The sequence below is a fragment of the Apium graveolens genome, chromosome 4 (genome assembly GCF_009905375.1).
Source record: "Apium graveolens cultivar Ventura chromosome 4, ASM990537v1, whole genome shotgun sequence".
Classification (NCBI taxonomy): domain Eukaryota; kingdom Viridiplantae; phylum Streptophyta; class Magnoliopsida; order Apiales; family Apiaceae; genus Apium; species Apium graveolens.
The window spans coordinates 218,009,192-218,024,827 of NC_133650.1; the positions used below are offsets into that span (position 1 = coordinate 218,009,192).

The 15,636-nt window shown below is 35.6% G+C and overlaps 1 protein-coding gene across 4 annotated transcripts in view; it reads right to left on the minus strand.

The window, feature by feature from the left end:
• LOC141720618 (putative pentatricopeptide repeat-containing protein At1g17630) overlaps positions 1–15,636 on the minus strand; it is a 32,443-nt gene that overhangs the window by 11,286 nt on the left and 5,521 nt on the right. The gene's annotated exons all lie outside the window — the stretch shown is intronic.

Below are 15,636 nucleotides of genomic sequence, written 5' to 3' on the forward strand. Positions count from 1 at the left end.
GTCATAGAACAAGTTCTGATACTGGGAGAAGAATAACTTCTGATACTGGTAAAAGGATAAGTTCTGATGAACTTTTGGAACTTGATGAAGAAATTTCAAGACAGTTATTTCTGAAAGAAAATCCAGGAATGGACTTTGAGAGTCTAAAGGAAGAGGAAGCTAGACTTAAGTTAGAAAAAGTCAACCCCAAACCTGAAGCTTCTGTTGTTAAAAAGAAACTTCCTAAGACCAAAGGCATTGTGATAAAAGAAAGGGTAAATCCTGTGGCAACCAAGGCCAAATCACAATTGCAGATAGATCCAAGGTCCAAGGGCAAAGAAAAAGTTGGTGAACTTGTAAAGGTTTATGTGCCTCCTATGGATGAAGAAATTTCTGATGAAGATGCTAATCTTACTCTGACTTCAAGGAAGATTTCTCAAATAACCTCTGACATGACTCAAGTTGTTCCGAGTCAAGATATAGTTAGTTCTGATATAACTATGAAGCAAGCAACCTCTGACATAGCTCAAGTTGGCTTGATATCAGAAGATAAGTCAAAGGAAAGTTCTGACATTGCTCATGTTAAATCCTCAAAGTTACTCCTACCAGGATTCACTAAAGCCAAACAGACTCAACCTTTGAAGACCGCAGCAAGTGGTTTTGAAGCAAGAGTAATTACTGGAAAGGAAGCAAGAGATAAATCTGGATTGGGTAGTGTTGATGAAAGAAGAGTGCAAAACACAAACAATGATCCAACTTGCTTAAGTGAACCAGGTGTTGGAGTAACTCCTGAAAGATTGAATCAACTTGAATCTGTACAGATGGTTTACCATACCTTCTTGAAAGAACACATCTTGTTATATTTTATGACAAATGGAAGGGTTTACCATATAAGGGAAAATGATATACCACTGAAGTATTTTGAGGAACTAGAACATGTTTTATTCTTACTTCAAGTGAAGGACAGATTAACAGAAAGTGCTGCAAATTATTTGAAGACTCAAATTATGAAAGGCATATGTCATAGCCTACTCGTTTATTCGGGTATTTAACTCAACTCAAATAAGAATGTAATAAGTAAATAGTGGATCAAGCATCAGAGAGATCTCACAAAGTAACATCTGTCAAAGAATAAAGGAACATTGTTCATCTGCAGACTTGAAGATTCACTGGAAGAAGTTCAAGAATTTGATCATGCCTCAGTGATATAAATCAAGATCGTGGATTTAATCAAGTGACAGAGATCTCGTCAAGGTATCATTTATTACAAGGATTCAATCATAACAACAAAGTCAAGACATGAAGAAACGTCACGAAAGTTAGTCACTCATGAACCAGACAGTACATCGAGTGTCAGCATTAAAGTGACGGAATTGATTCATAAGTCTCAGAGACTTTCAGAAGATTGTCAGAAGAATGGATGCTGCTCAGGGATAGTATTAATTCTCTATTAATTAATTAAGTCATATAATTTAATTAAGAGAATAAATTATATCTGCAAGGATTAATTTATTGATTAATTGAATTAAATTGATTAATTAATTTAGAATTAATAAATGAGGATTTTCAGAATGTTAATTGATTAAAATCTGTGATAATTCAAAAAAAGACAACTGATTGTACTAGTATGACAATCGGTATGACAATTGATAGTCATACCGAATGTCATGCTAATTCAGTTGATTGTATTGATAGAATTATTATTTAGATTAAAATCAATTATTAATTCAGTAAAACAATTTCATTTGAACTAATATGACAATCGGTATGACAATCAATAGTCATACCGAAAGTCTTGCTAGTTCATTTTAATTGTCTTGCTAGCTCTAATAGATTGTCTCACCGAAAGTCTTTCAAGCTAAAAAGGATTGTCATTCCAGTTCTTTTTCTCTCGGTTGGATTGTTAAATAGAAGAAGAAGCAGCAATTCAAAATATCAATCAATCAAACAGAACACAACATACAGAAGAACAAAAGAGAAAAAGAAGCAGAAAAATATTACATCTATTCTGCAACTTCAAGATCAATTTTCTAGATTGTAAAGTTAAATCCAATCAACTAGAAATACTTATCTTGTTCTTGTGTATCTATCTAGCGGATTAAAATCCCTAGAACTTAATCTCAAATCGCTTTTAGCATTTGATCTTTTAATTACAAAAATAGAAAAAGTTCATGTCGAATTTATTCTAAATTTGTAATAATTGATTTGAGATTAATCCCTTGTAACCGATACCGTAGTTGTAACACCTTTCAAGTTTAATAAAAGTTTTATTTAACTTGAATTTTGTTTCACAATTTTATTCCGCATTTTATTCGACGAAACGGTATTGTTTGCATTCAACCCCCCCTTCTACAAACAAATTGGGACCTAACAATTGGTATCAGAGCTTTCTGATTAACGTACAAATCAAGATCCTAGACTTTTGTGTTTCTTTCACTTCTTGAATTTTTATTCACTCAAAAATTCATAATGACTACACAAAAAGTTGGAACCGTTAAAATTCCACTTTTCGATAAAGAAAATTATGTGATGTGGAAGAAGAAGATGCTACTGTTTTTACAGGTTGCTAATCCCAAATATTTGCAAGTGTTGAAGAAGGGTCCAAAAATTCCTATGGTTATTGAACCAGAGGTAATAGAGAATGATGTGGTGATCACCAAAGCGAGAACTTATGTGAAGGATCCTGAGGACTTCTCTCCTGCTGAAATAGAAGAAGCTTCCCTGGATGCTAGCCTTCAATTAATCTTAGTAGATTCCCTTAATCCCCTAATGAACAGACATGTGATGAATTGTAAAGATTCTAAACATATCTGGGAAACTATTGAGATTATTAATGAAGGCACAGAGGAAGTTAGGGAGAACAAACTAGAAATCCTAACCTCTGAGTATGAATACTTTAAATCCAATCCAGGAGAAGGAATCACTGAAGTGTTTGAGAGGTACAATGCATTGATCAACAACCTGAACATTAATGGTAAATACTATTCCATCAGGGAGGTCAATAAAAAGTTCCTTTTAACACTGCCAACTCATCTCGAACATAGAATCACTGCCATAAGAGAAGCAAGAGATCTGAGTGAGATTTCTTTGGAAAGGCTATATGGTGTGTTAAAGACTTATGAGTTGGAGCAGATTCAGCAGAAGGAAGTTTACGGGAAAGGAAGAGTGGTCAGCACGTCTACTGCTCTGGTAGCTGATGAACAACAACAACAACCACTATATCAACAACAATCTCAACAGTCAGATAGAATGGTACAGTCTTCCAAGGTTGAAGATAATGTGATAGTAGCAGAATTTGATTCTCCTACTACAAATCAATCAGGAGATGATTATTATTCCTTGGAAGAACTGGAGCAATTGGAGGATGAGTCAATGGCCCTGATTGTCAAGAGATTCTCAAATGTCAGATTCAAAAGGAATCCCAAGTTCAAGTACAAGTCCAACTACAACAGATTCCAGAAAGGTGGATCTTCATCCTCTAACACCAGCAGTGGTGGGTATAAAACAGGGATGGTTGATCGAAGCACCATTCGATGCTTCAACTGTAATGAGTTGGGACACTTTGCCACAGAATGCAGGAAGCCAAAACAAGCAAGGAAGAACTCTTACGATTCTAATCAGAAGAGTAAATCTGAAAGGGCGTACCTGGCAAAGGGAAGAAGCTGGGATGATACTGACAGTGAAGATGAAGAAGTTGGGAATCTTGCTCTCATGGCTAGTGATGCAAGCACCTCATCGTCAAGAAAAGAGGTAAAACTTTCTGATGCTGAAATGGTTTATCATCTAAGAGGTAACTTAGATTGTGTTCGTCGTGATAATGAATTGTTAAATCAACAAATCAAAGACCTTGAGAAAGAGGTCAATGAATTAAGACTTGTGCACATTAATCAAGATAAACTTAAAGACCAAGTATCTTTTCTAGAGAATAGAGTTGACTGTTATAGACAACTCGAAACTATTCTCAAAGACAAGATCACCGGTCTTGAGGCTAAGGTTAAAGCTTACTTTAATTCTTGTTCGAAGTCCAAAGAGTTTTACAATAAGCAAGCTGTTAATCAAACACATGGAATAGGTTATGATTACAATGCTGCTATTGGAAAATTAGGCATAAACTCCCCTCCTCATGTATGTGCTAAAGGCAGGGAAGTACCACATGTGCTTAAGGGTGTTGATGAACCCCTCTATAAGGAATCAATTGCTGAACCATTTGATGAGACCTCTTTTATTATTCAAGAAGAAATCCGTGCTGAAGATAATGCTAATGGGAAAGCTGTCTCTAAGTCAAGTGTGTCAAAAGTTCCAGTCAAGGTTGTGAAAGCAACTGAGACTAACTCAGACACACATGAGTTGGATAACACAAATGCCATGTCTACCATGCATAAGTTGCCTATTGTTAATCCTTCTCATAAAGCATGTGGTGTTCCTGATTGTATGTCTTGTGCTTTTAATCTGTTGTTTGCTTATTTTAATGGTAAGCATGCTTCTAATGATAAGACTACTCCTCGTCAGCATGTGAATAATAGAAAGCATGATAGGTCTAAGACTGCTAGTCCTCCTAAAGCTAGAAAGGAGACATTTGTGCCTAAGCCTAAACATAAATCTGATAAGGCTGTTTTAAAGGTCAAATGTTCAGTCATTGAGAATGTTGAGAATAGTGAAATTAAGAATGTTGTTTTGCCTGATAAAGGCCAATTTTACAAGTATGCCGGACCCAGCCAAGCTTGGGTTCCGAAGAAGTTCTAATCCATTTGTATTGCAGGGTATTAAACAGGTACAACCGGTAGTGTGGATTCTTGACAGTGGATCGTCAAGACATATGACCGGAGATAGAGCCCTGCTATCAAATGTGGTTGAGAAAGCTGGCCCAGTGGTTACCTTTGGAGATAACAGCAAAGGTTTAACGGAGGGATATGGCTGTTTGCAAGCTGGAAATGTTATCATTGAAAATGTATATCTTGTGCAAGGACTTGAACACAATCTGCTTAGCATTAGTCAGTTCTGTGACAACGGCTACAATGTTTTATTAGACAAGCTGAAGTGTCAGATTCTGCACAAGAAAAGTGAAAAACCCTCCTTAATGGGAATACGGAAAGGAAATCTGTTCGTAGCTGACATGAACTCTGGAAGCAATCTTGAAGTCAATTGTTTCTATGCAAAAGCATCGTCAAATGAGAGTTGGCTATGGCACAAGAGACTTTCCCATCTCAATTTCAAGACAATGAATTCTCTTGTCAAAAGAGAATTGGTAAGAGGTCTGCCTCAGCTGGAATTCTCTCCAGAAGGACTATGTGAGGCTTGCCAGAAAGGAAAGTCAAAGAAAGCAAGTCACAAAGGCACTGACACATCTTCCATAACTGGTGTTCTGCAATTATTGCACATGGATTTATTTGGTCCAGTTAATATCCTTTCTATGTCAAAGAAGTGTTACTGTCTTGTGATAGTTGATGACTATTCCAAGTATACGTGGGTTTTATTTCTTCACTCTAAGGATGAAACACCACAAGTTGTGATTGATCATATCAAGATGATTGAGTTAGATTCTAACGTCCCTGTTAGAGCAATAAGGTCAGATAATGGAACAGAATTCAAGAATGCACTTCTAAATGGATTCTGTACAGACAAAGGGATTACCAGACAATTTTCAGCTCCTAGAACCCCTCAGCAAAATGGAGTGGTAGAAAGGAAGAATCGTACATTGATTGAAGCTGCAAGAACGATGTTAAATGAATCAGGTCTTCCAATGTACTTTTGGGCTGAAGCTGTCAATACTGCATGTTATACTCAGAATCAAACTCTAATCAACAAAGACTTCATGAAAACTCCTTATGAGATTTTGAATGAACAGAAACCTTCTATCAAATACTTTCATGTATTTGGTGCCAGATGCTTCGTGCTCAAGGATGGAGATGATCGTCGTGGTAAGTTCGAGGCAAAGGCATATGAGGGTATTTTTGTTGGATATGGAAGAAGATCATATAGAGTGTATATCATTGATCAACACAAAGTAACTGAAAGTGTCAATGTTACATTTGATGACACTAAACTCCCTAGTATCCAAACTGAAGATCCTTCTGAGAAACTGAAGTTTGATGATACGTCAGATTCAGAGTCAGAACATGGTCAAGAACCTGAGGTTGTTGCTGTTGAAGAACCTGTTAATCCTGATAATACTCAAGGTAATAGTGATGGAAACTCTGGAAACAATGGAGATACCACTGCTACTGACGGAGAATCTTCAAGTCAACATGGCAACAACTCAGGGGGAGATGCTGAAGGATCATCTAGTAGGACACAACATCACAATGAATTTCAAGGCGAATCATCAAGATCAAATCTTCCAAGACAGACTGTCTGGAATAAAGCTCACCCTTTTGAGTTGATTATTGGTGATCCAGATGTTGGAGTCAGAACTAGACGTGCTACTCAAAATGAGTGTCTGTTCTCAGGATTTCTTTCTGAGATGGAACCTAAGAAAATTGAAGAAGCACTGACTGATCCAGATTGGGTGATTGCTATGCAAGATGAACTCAATCAGTTTGAAAGTCAACAAGTCTGGAAACTGGTACCTAGGCCTGTACACAAGAAAGCTGTTGGTACAAGGTGGGTATTCAGGAATAAACTAGATGAAGATGGTGTGGTTACAAGAAACAAGGCAAGACTGGTAGCTAAAAGGTATTCTCAAGCTGAAGGTATTGATTATGATGAAACCTATGCTCCAGTGGCTAGACTTGAGGCCATCAGGATATTTCTGGCATTCGCAGCATTTTCAAACTTTAAAGTTTATCAAATGGATGTCAAGAGCGCCTTTCTGAATGGAAAGCTGGATGAAGAGGTATATGTAGAGCAACCTCCTGGTTTTGAAGATCCAGATCATATGGATTTTGTCTTCTTTCTTTTCAAGGCTATCTATGGGCTAAAACAGTCACCAAGAAAATGGTATGACACTCTCTCTGAATTTCTTATTGAAAATAGCTTTATTAGAGGTGTCATAGACAAAACTCTCTTTTCTAAAAAACATAAGAATGATACTATATTAGTCCAAGTCTATGTGGATGATATAATATTTGGGTCTACTAATGATAATCTCTGTAAGAGATTTGCTAAGTTAATGCACAGCAAGTTTGAAATGAGCATGATGGGAGAGCTGAAGTTCTTTCTTGGATTACAAGTAAATCAAAGGTTAGATGGAACATTTATTTGTCAATCCAAGTATCTCAAGGAACTCCTCAAAAAATACAATCTAGAGGATTCTGCATCAGCAAGGACTCCATCAACTACAGCTGTCAAGCTTGGACCATGTGAAAACTCCATTAAGGTAGATGTCACAAGCTACAGAGGTATGATTGGCTCGTTACTCTATCTTACTACAAGTAGACCAGATATTATGTATGCTACATGTTTATGTGCAAGGTTCCAAGCGGATCCTAGAGATATTCATCTCGTTGCTGTTAAACGAATCTTAAGATATCTTAAGGGAATACCAAATCTAGGTATTTGGTACCCTAAAGAATCTGGTTTTAACCTTGTCGGATATACAGATTCAGATTATGCAGGAAGTGTTGTTGATAGGAAAAGCACCTCAGGAAGTTGTCAATTCTTAGGAAGCAGGCTAGTCTCATGGTACAGCAAGAAACAGCAAACAGTTTCCAACTCAACGGCCGAGGCTGAATATATTGCTGCTGGAAGCTGCTGTGCTAAGATCTTGTGGATTAGGAACCAACTACGAGACTATGGCTCTGTATTGAACAAGATTCCTATTTTATGTGACAATACAAGTGCAATAGCCATCACCAACAACCCTGTGCAGCACTCGAGGACAAAGCACATTGACATCAGGTATCATTTTATTAGAGAGCACGTCATGAATGGTACTGTTGAACTATTTTTTGTTCCAACAGAAGAACAAATAGCAGATATTTTCACTAAACCACTTGACGAATCCACATTTACCAGATTAGTTGGTAAATTGGGCATGTTAAATAGTTTTAGTGATTAATTTAATTAATATCTGGAATCTGTTCTTGAATGAATTTACAAATGAATTTTTCATAAATGAAAAATTCATTTGCAAATTTATTTTATCATTTTATCATATTTCTTGCTTATTTCTATGTAATATATATTATCTTATCTATGTTATTTACTCTACTTGTTAATTTAAAATATCTCAGAATATTTTATTTCCTCTAAAGATATTTTTCTATGAATTTTATTTGCTAAAATTCAACAGAAATCTATTTTTGGAATAAAAATAATTAATTCTGAAATATTGTCTTTGTCTCTGTGAAAATTTTAAGTGTTTATTTCAGTTGTACTATTTTGAAATATAGCTTCAGTACATAATTAGAGGTCTGTACATATTTATTTTGTTTTTCTACTGCAAAGACAATCGGCAAGACAATTAAAATTGTCTTGCTGAAAATCATTTCAGTACACATGTAAATATAAATCTGTTAATGCTTATTTTATCTTATTCTAGAAAGACAATCGGCAAGACAATTGAAATTGTCTTGCTGAAAGTCATTTTAGTAATAATGATTGCTTATTTTAAAATCAGATTAATTTTATAACTGGCAAGACAATCGGTATGACTATTGATTGTCATGCCAGTAATAAAATTAATATCAGAATTATATTGTTTTATTTTGTACTGGTATGACAATCGGTATGACTATCAGATTGTCATACCAGTTATTTATTTTTATTTGTTTCTTTTCCTTCTTTTGCCTGGTATGACAATCGGTATGACAATCCCGGATTGTCATACCAGCTGTTATATAAAGGCTGTTGCTGTTTTGTTTTAAACCATTTCAACATAGCAGTTCATTTCAAAAATTTTGAACAGTTTTTCACTCCCATTTTCTCTCTTCTCTCTCCTCGAACAAAAAAAAAAAAAAATCAGTCACCATATTTCCTTGCTCGAGTTTTCACTCAGCAAACTTAATCATCACTTTAGTGATATATACTTACAAGTATATATATAAAGAGATGCTGTTGAATTTTTCTTAAATAAAAATTATTATAAAAAACGCAAAAATAAATTAAAATCAGTTTGCCCCTTCAAATTTCATTTGTGTTATTGAATTTGAACTTTTAATTTTAATTTTAATTTCTTATTTGTGTCTTTTGGTTTGTCAAAACTGTGTTAGTGATTTAAGAATTTTAACGAGATACATTTCTGTCTAAATTTTTCGATTATAATTAATTTAATTCGAATTATTAAATTAATTTAATTAATTCGAATTTTCTTAAAATTATTCTTAAAATTCTGAAAAGCTTGTGTCTTATTATTATTCTTTAAAAAAATGGCTCTCAATTTCCAAATTGTCGCGCATAATCAGGTTGGTTATTTTAATCCGGAAAAATGTGATGTTGAAAAATTTAAGCCTTGGATTAGATTTTTAAATGATCATTCGATTGTTAGCTCTGCTATTAAATCAAATGTGATTTTAAACGTCGATCTACTTAGACTGATTTGCACAACTTCTACTGTGGCCGATGATTCAAAATCTTTTTCATTCACCATCGCAAACACACAGTATGTAGTTGATGAAACAGTCGTCAATCGTGCGTTAAATTTTCCACTAGACAATTTCTGTAATTTACCCTCTGAAAATGATATCACAAATTTTTTCAATGCCATTCACTATCAGGGGGTGATCAATTTAACCAAACTTTCTAAATCAAATTTGGTGTCTGAATGGGATATATTCTTCGATACACTTTCCAAAGTGTTTGCCAACTGCACAAAATCTAATTTTCATAACATTACTTCCACCCTGCAGTATATTGGTCTTGCGGTTGTTTTCAATCAAAGGATCAATTTTGGCAAACTACTTTTTCCCATTCTCTTGAGACGTCTAACTTCTGCTTTACGTGATCATTCTACAAATCGTAGGGTATCATGTTACTATGCTCGTTTTCTTATGCTTATAGCAGATCATCTACTCACCCCTGAACACAAAGCACTTTTTGCTAACTCTGCTGTAACCGAACCCCCACCAGTTAGCAAAAAGATTTACACTCGTCAAGACACAACCTTCAAATTTATGCAAGTACCAGTACTTGTATCTGCTTTCATGGCCAATTATATTCCCTTACCTATTTTTAATCTACCCGGCCATGAACAGCAACCTCAACCTCCAGTGGTTCAAGCCACCCAGGCTCTTCCATTACAGGTAGTAACTCCTCACTCTCACTCTCTTCCTACTTCTGTTAACAGACCCTCAGTGGTTGATAGGGCTGACCATGAAGTTGTAGAACCACAGCTTCAATCCCAGGTCATAGAGCCAAACACAGAGTCTCATTCTATCTCAACCTTTCCCCCACTGTCTAAAATGTTACCCAGAAGATTACTAGGAAGTAGTACAATGTCAAATACGAGTGAACCCTCAGCTCTGCCTCCTCCTAAGAAAAGAAAAACCTATTCTGAGGCATCTGAAAGCCCATCCTTGTCCTCCCAACAGGACATGGACTTTGAAATGGCCAATGAACAGTTACTAGAGGCATTCTCTCAACATGATGCATCTATTGAAATTCGCCATAGGGCCATGGCATCTTGTACTGAGTCAAGCACAATTCCATTACTCACAATGGAACCATACACTTCCCCAGATAATACTCAGGACACACAGCGAGGAGTGCACGTAGAGTCGGTTACAGTGCCTTCCATAGTTACGGCAGAAGAGCAGTCACATGCTTCAGAGGGAAAATCTGACTCTCCGCCATCTTTAATAGAGTCATTTTCTCCCCTCCCAGATCCAACAACTCTGGCTCCCTTATGGGATTCTCCACTCGCAGATTTATCTGGAGAAAGTGGAGGGCAACTCGGTCAATCTATCCCTGAAGCAATTCAGACATCTATTCCAAAAGATTTGATAGCATTGACTGAGGATCGGGACTCGCGAATTCCCATTGCACCACCACTGACCTCTCTTGAAGAGGCTAGGGTGATTTTTAATGCAGGTACACAAGAACAGCAATTGGAAGACTCCTCACGAGCAATCATATTGAGAGAAACACATGCACGTGAGATGAGTGAACCAAACACGAGTGAACTTCAGGTGAGAGCACACACAGACACTGATACTGTCAACCTGTTAGCTCAGATTGCTGCCCTGAAAGAAGAACTTGCTAAAAGTCAAGCTGAAGCTCAAGCATTCAAAGCACAAGTGGTTGAACGGTCTTCTTCTTCCACCTCTGTCGACAATCAGCTTGCAATCATAAGGAATGACATCTCAGATTTAAAGACTACTGTAATACCAAAGCTCAATTCTATTCAGGACACTCCAAATTTATCAGCTGATGACATATCCAACTTCTGCTCCCTACATACAAGAATGACTTCTCTTGAAGACCTCGTTGAGATGAATCATTCACTGGACAACTCAAGATTTCTAAAGATAGAGACGGGCATGGAACATCTAAATGAAGGCATGAAGCACTTATATTACATGATCAAGAATTCTCATTGCCCTAATGAAGAACAAAGAGCTTATTTTGAAGGACCGTCTGGTGGAGGATCAGGCTCTGGAAGTGGTGGAGGTTTCAAAGGAAAGTCAGCAGAGGATCCCTCAACTAAGGGGGAGAAGAAAGGGAGTAGTTCCAAAGGGAAAGAAAAAGATACTTCTGCTGGAGATAAAGGAAAGGCTGATGATGCCTACTACAGTGGAGAACAGGATGACTTCGATATTTTTGACATTCCCACTGAACCAGTCCAGGAAGATAAAGATGGGTTATTTGAAGCTGAAGAAGAAAGTGATTTTGAAGATTGGGAAGAAGAAGATACAGTGGATCCTAGGTTTGAGAAAGAATTTCAGAAAGAGCAGTCAGAGATGCAAAGAAAAGAAGCTGAACTCAAGAAGGTCTCACAGATCATTGATAGGAGAAAAGACATACAAAGAACAGAAACTCTTCAAAAGCAACGTCTTCATGACATTAAAGCTCAAGAAAGGAGAAGAGATGTCAGACTAAAGATTGGTGGAAAGTGGGATGAAGCTAGGAGAGTACTCGATATGCCTCAGCTATGCACTAACAATGATAGGCAGTTCTTACATCTTCTTGACAAGCTGGAAATCTCAAATCCTAACAATGACATGTACATGAATGCTATCAAGACTGAAGTCTCAAGGATCACAGCTGCTTTTGATAGATCCCTAAATGAGATGAGCATTTTTGTATATTGTCAGAGTGAAGGATCATTCAAGGTGTCACTTCATCTATTTGAGAATCGTTCGTTGTCAGAGATTTGGGTTCTTTTAAACAAAGTGAAAAGAAGCTCAGAGTTGAATGAAGTTCTTCGGGAAAGGCTTAAAGAGTTTGCCAGCAGGGCTAGTCCTCAAGTGGTCAACAATCCTCATCAAGTGAGATTCTTTAAGTCTGATTGTCTTCAAATCTGTCAGCTAGATGTACAATCTCTTAAAGACTACTCAGCTAAGCATCTGGTCTGGATGGAACATCATTTGAGAACTGCTGGATATTCATCCATGTTGAAGACTCAAGCTGCTGACTTGATTCAAGCTTATTGTGAGAAGAATGTTAAAAGGTACAATCAACTCAAGAATAAGTTGAAGACAGTTGGAGTTCAACCAGTCAGACCTGCAAGCTTCACTTCAGAAAAAGATCGTATCTTTGACAAGGAATTGCTTCAAGATTTAGAAGAAGGTGAAGTCAGAAGAGAAGACAACTAAAGTCAATTAGCTCAAAACTCAATGTAATATGATTAGAGCGTTATGAATCAAGATAGACTAATGTAGTTATATGTTCAGGCTAGAGGAACATCTATCTTGTATTCACTTGTAAATTTCATTTGGAATCTGAAAAATGTTAAATATAATCCAGAACTTTTCTGCTATTTACTTTACATTACTGTTTATATCTTTTTCTTATTTGTTAGTTGAGTTATCCTCTAGGTATTTGCTGTTATTGTCTAACAAGCAAATAGGGGGAGATTGAAAGGCATATGTCATAGCCTACTCGTTTATTCGGGTATTTAACTCAACTCAAATAAGAATGTAATAAGTAAATAGTGGATCAAGCATCAGAGAGATCTCACAAAGTAACATCTGTCAAAGAATAAAGGAACATTGTTCATCTGCAGACTTGAAGATTCACTGGAAGAAGTTCAAGAATTTGATCATGCCTCAGTGATATAAATCAAGATCGTGGATTTAATCAAGTGACAGAGATCTCGTCAAGGTATCATTTATTACAAGGATTCAATCATAACAACAAAGTCAAGACATGAAGAAACGTCACGAAAGTTAGTCACTCATGAACCAGACAGTACATCGAGTGTCAGCATTAAAGTGACGGAATTGATTCATAAGTCTCAGAGACTTTCAGAAGATTGTCAGAAGAATGGATGCTGCTCAGGGATAGTATTAATTCTCTATTAATTAATTAAGTCATATAATTTAATTAAGAGAATAAATTATATCTGCAAGGATTAATTTATTGATTAATTGAATTAAATTGATTAATTAATTTAGAATTAATAAATGAGGATTTTCAGAATGTTAATTGATTAAAATCTGTGATAATTCAAAAAAAGACAACTGATTGTACTAGTATGACAATCGGTATGACAATTGATAGTCATACCGAATGTCATGCTAATTCAGTTGATTGTATTGATAGAATTATTATTTAGATTAAAATCAATTATTAATTCAGTAAAACAATTTCATTTGAACTAATATGACAATCGGTATGACAATCAATAGTCATACCGAAAGTCTTGCTAGTTCATTTTAATTGTCTTGCTAGCTCTAATAGATTGTCTCACCGAAAGTCTTTCAAGCTAAAAAGGATTGTCATTCCAGTTCTTTTTCTCTCGGTTGGATTGTTAAATAGAAGAAGAAGCAGCAATTCAAAATATCAATCAATCAAACAGAACACAACATACAGAAGAACAAAAGAGAAAAAGAAGCAGAAAAATATTACATCTATTCTGCAACTTCAAGATCAATTTTCTAGATTGTAAAGTTAAATCCAATCAACTAGAAATACTTATCTTGTTCTTGTGTATCTATCTAGCGGATTAAAATCCCTAGAACTTAATCTCAAATCGCTTTTAGCATTTGATCTTTTAATTACAAAAATAGAAAAAGTTCATGTCGAATTTATTCTAAATTTGTAATAATTGATTTGAGATTAATCCCTTGTAACCGATACCGTAGTTGTAACACCTTTCAAGTTTAATAAAAGTTTTATTTAACTTGAATTTTGTTTCACAATTTTATTCCGCATTTTATTCGATGAAACGGTATTGTTTGCATTCAACCCCCCCTTCTACAAACAAATTGGGACCTAACAAATTCAGAGACAGAAGAAGCTTTATTATGTGAAGTCTGACAGCACATACTGTCCTAAGTACAGAGATCACAAGGGTGATATTGTTGATATGAAGCCTAATACTGCAAAGATCAGAACATATCTTGGTATTAAGGGACTTGAATTCAATCTAGAGTCTGACAAAACCTATATCATCATACTAGATCAGGAGTTGATAAAAGCAAAAATTAATGATATCGGATATGCTATCTTCCAAACTGGTGAAGATACTGCAGAGCTTAAAGATGCTAAAAGGAGGATGATTGATGAACTCAGATATGCTGAGAGATGTTTGTTAAAGAACTATCTCAGAACAACTCCTGATATTGAAGAGATCAGAAAGTGAAGCCAAGTCAAGATCTACAACTGCTCAAATTCTGATGTGTGTACAGACTAAAGTTGTTATCAGAAGTTAAAGTTGGTAAAGCTTTAAGGACTTTAAGTTGTAGTTATCTAGTCAAATTCTAATGCATTTGTACTTAATGTTTTTGACATCATCAAATATCTGTTAAACTTGTATATTATGCTAATTTATAAGTTGGGGGAGATTGTTAGATATATTTGATAATGTCATGTCTAATATGATTTGTGTTTAGTTTTCAGATCTTACTTGAACATGACAAATCAGTACTTAACTGGATATCAGCACTTATACTGAAGACAGAACTTAAGTTATCAGTACTTAAGGCTCAGGAGATATTTATCAGGAGATAATATCAGGACTTAAGGAAACTTTCAGATAAGGAAGGCGGCTGATTGAAAGGAAAGAAGATCAAGACAAACGCAAGAAGAGATATGCATGAAGAAGGAATTCTATAAAGAATAGAATACTTGGAAGAAAAGATATCTGATTGATATATTTTAGGAAGCAGAATTATATTCCATATCAATTAGCAATTATCTTGTAACTGTGTAGTATATAAACACGGACGTAGGGTTTACACTATAAGTGTTATCATTATCGAGAATAATATTAATTGTAACCCTAGCAGCTATCGTGATATTTGTTCATCACTGAGAGAGGACAGTTCTACATTGTAACAAAGTTTAATAAAATTTGTTTTCTATTACTTGTGTTCTTTAAATTCGATTTGATTGTGCTATACACTGTATTCAACCCCCCTTCTACAGTGTGTGTGACCTAACAGAACCAGTGAGCATATATTTTTTATTTCATAAGATGTAGAAATGAAACATCCCTTCACACGGGTACCCGGAAAGGATTTATGGCACCTAGTACTGATAAGTTTATCACTAATATGCCACCACAAAGCTTCGACATAGGATTTTGGGGGACAGTCTAAATAAGAGAAATTGTATTCA